General features: G+C 44.0%; 1 long non-coding RNA gene across 1 annotated transcript; it reads right to left on the bottom strand.

The window, feature by feature from the left end:
- Positions 1 to 426: 426 nt before the first annotated feature.
- LOC122545682 lies at positions 427 to 1,802 on the bottom strand. The gene is made up of 3 exons (XR_006310575.1): positions 1,535 to 1,802; positions 628 to 650; positions 427 to 530 (listed from the first exon to the last, which is right to left on the bottom strand). It is a non-coding gene; the product is annotated as an uncharacterized LOC122545682 (long non-coding RNA).
- Between the last annotated feature and the right edge of the window lie 1,655 nt (positions 1,803 to 3,457).

The raw sequence follows: 3,457 nt of genomic DNA, 5'->3' as shown, positions 1-3,457 counted from the left end.
TGCTATTGATCTGCCCATTTGACCAACGCATCAGGATCAAACAGCCCCATCTCTGATATGATGCTGGGGGGAGCATTCCTGCTGAAGTAGGTTGTTGGGCCGAGGACACAGACGTGAGGAGCTGCTGTTGTGAAGGCCAGCGGTGGAGATGATCCACCTCCAAATAATCACAACTATCTTCCAATGTGTTCAGTACAATTCCCACCAGTGGAGAATTCCGCCTGATTCCCATTGACTCCTGTTTCACTGGGGCTTCTTGGTGTCACACTTGGTCACATGCTGCCCTGATGTCAATGACATTCAAGGCCAGATTAATCCAGGTTTCTTGATAATTGAGTGCTTAAACATACTCTCTTTGATATTTGTATACATAACAATTTAAATTATAAATTATAATCAGCGCAAAGGGACTTATCTGACCTTTATTCGGTTTAATGGCCTCCACTATTTCTGGTAAAAGGATGTTGGATTTTTCAGTCGATTGGACACCATTTGTTAGTGACAGGTCATTACCAAGCTCATCGCTAATCCTGTAAATATTAAACAGTTTATCATAAATTCACCAGAAAGACTTTCCTGAATAATTTAATCAATTTTCAATCAGTTGCAGGAAATTGCATATCCTACCTCCACTTCCGAGATAATTCCTCCTGAAATAAACCAAACACAATCTGAGTTGTCAGAGACTGACTGTCTATATCCAGAAAGCAGCAATTGCACTCACATTGTTACACCTTAAGAGCTGTCATTTTTTTTTAAAAAATGGAATATGATTCGATGAGATTTTTAAATTCGATTAGATTACTTACAGTGTGGAAGCAGGCCCTTTGGCCCAACAAGTCCACACCCAGACCCATTCCCCTACATTTACCCTTTCACCTAACACTACGGGCAATTCAGCATGGCCAATTCACCTAACCTGCACATTTTTGGATTGTGGGAGAAAACCAGGGCACCCTTAGGAAACCCACACAGAGACTGGGAAAATGTGCAAACTCCACACAGAGAGCCGCCTGAGGCAGGAATTAGACCCGGGTCTCTGGCGCTGTGAGGCAGCAGTGTCACCAGCTCAACCAACATTCCTTACCCATCCCAAGAGTGATCTAAATTGCTGAGTCGGGAGGCATATGGAGACCAGACCAGGGAAGGACAGTAGATTGTCTTCCCTGATGGATGTTAGTGAATCAAATGGTTTTACAACAATCGACAATGTTTACATGGTCACCATTAGGTGATCCTTTCTATAAAATGTCAGGTATTCTTTGTTGAAGTTAACTTTCACAATCTGTGAAAACTAGTCCAGCAGCATTACCACTACACCCACCATCTCCCCTGTTCTCATTGTTGCGAACATGGAATAGAAAGAGGATATTACACGAAGGATACTGAAGACTGGGAGAAAATATTTTAAAAAGGGGCAGGAGTTTATCTCCTGCTTTTCCCAACTCTGAGTGATACAGAAGCGGCAGAAGTTGTGTCCACAATCCAATGAAACTGGATCGGTGAAGAAATCCAGACAAATGGGACAAATTACCTCCTTGGTCCAACTCTCTCCCTGCTGTCTGGAATCCATGTTCACCCTCAGCACTTCCTGGTTCCAACCACTTTTACTTTGCTGTTATTGCTTTTGTGAACACGTTCAATTCAGTGAATCCTGAGGAAATTTGACAGAAGACTCAAGAAATTATTATTGAGCACCAATCTATTTCCCACTCACTGTTCTTTGTCAACGTGAAATGTAGGGTAGAGATCAGGAAAAACATAGTGAGAACTCTGAAGGAGAAGATACGGAAGGTGAAAATCCATAGAGATAAAAGTCCAAGGAATGTTGGCAGAGGCTGGAAGGAGGGGAAGAGTTTACATTTTAACCCTGTAAGTGACAGGATTGACACAATTGTCTTTCACATACTAACACCTCTCAGTGGTTTCTTTTATTAATTCACGTGTGGGATGTGGGCATTGCTGGCTGGGCCCTTAAGAAGGTGGTGGTGAACTGCCTTTTTGAACCGCTGCAGTCCATGTGCTGTGGGTTTACCCACAACACCATCAAGAAGCAAATCTTGCGATTTGGACCAGGCAAAAGTGAAGGAACAGCGATACAGGATGGTGAGAGGCTCAGAGGGAACCTGCAGGTGGTGGTGTTCCCATGTACCTGCTGCTCTTGTTCTTCTGGATTGAAGTGGTTCTGGGTTTGGAAGGTGCTGCCTGAGGACGTTTGGTGAATGTTTGTGGTGCATCTTGTAGATAGTACACACTGCTGTTACTGAGTGTTGTGGTGGAGGGAGCAGATGCTTGTCGATGTGATGCTCTTCAAATGGGCTGCTTTGTCCTGGATGGTGTCAAGCTTGTTGAGTGTTGTTACCATCCAGGCAAGTGGGGAGTGTGCCATCACACTCCTGATTTGTGCCTTGTAGATGGTGGGCAGGCTTTGAGAAGTTTGTTTTGAGCTTCTGACATGTTCTTGTAACCATGGTGTTTACACTGGCTGGGAGGACAAATCCTGGAGATGAGTCTCGGACAAGACACCAACTTGTGGAGACAGCAAGGCATTGTGGTCTGAATCCTGGTGGGCATAGACTCAGAGAGAAAGGACTATAACTCGAGTACTTTAAAGATACTTTTTATTAACATTCTGGACTTTTTAAACCCTGTATTCCCATGTTCACTCTTTTTCACTACTTCAATTCTGCAACAATATTTAAAGTATCTGTACTAATGTACCCTGTACCTAAGATGGTGCTAAGAGATGACATTACAACTTTTCACTGCGCTCACTCCGGTGCACGTGACAATAAAGGCTTGTCTTATCGATTCTATTCTTTTCTATTCTATTCTTTCTCTCAGGTGTGTCCTGTCCATAAAACAGCAACATGACAAATCCCATCCGGATAATCACCAGCACATCAGGTTCCTCTCGATCCTCAGTAAAGTGATGGCAGGAACCATTCACAGAGAGAGCAAGCTGCACTCACTCAGCAATATCCTACTCACTGACGCTATGTTTAGATTCCACCAAACCAACTTTACCTCCGATCTCATTATATCATTGGTCTCAGGAGCAGAATTCCACAAGGTGGGAGTAACTGCCCCCAGTGTCATGGCAGCTTCTGACTGAGGCTGGTACAAGGAGATCCAGGAATCAGGAGAGAGATTCTCTTCTGCCTCACAGCTTGCACAATGAAAATGGATGTTGAAGGTCACTCCATTTAACTTGAGGACCTCCTCAGAGTAGATATTATTACACAACCTGTTCAGAGACATCATTACACACCCCTGCAGCTGGAGGGTTTGAACACAGTCCTCCTGGATCAGAGGTGGGACACAACCATTCCACCAGAAGAACCCATCAGTTCCTCAGAGCAGTGACCTATGAAGAGCTATTTTCACCCCCTTCATCAATGAACATCCCTCGGTCACAGGATTAGAATGGAAATGTTCACAGATGATTGTACAGAGT

This window comes from Chiloscyllium plagiosum, unplaced genomic scaffold (assembly GCF_004010195.1).
Source record: "Chiloscyllium plagiosum isolate BGI_BamShark_2017 unplaced genomic scaffold, ASM401019v2 scaf_70475, whole genome shotgun sequence".
Lineage (NCBI taxonomy): Eukaryota > Metazoa > Chordata > Chondrichthyes > Orectolobiformes > Hemiscylliidae > Chiloscyllium > Chiloscyllium plagiosum.
This window is presented reverse-complemented; position numbering and strand designations above follow the sequence as displayed.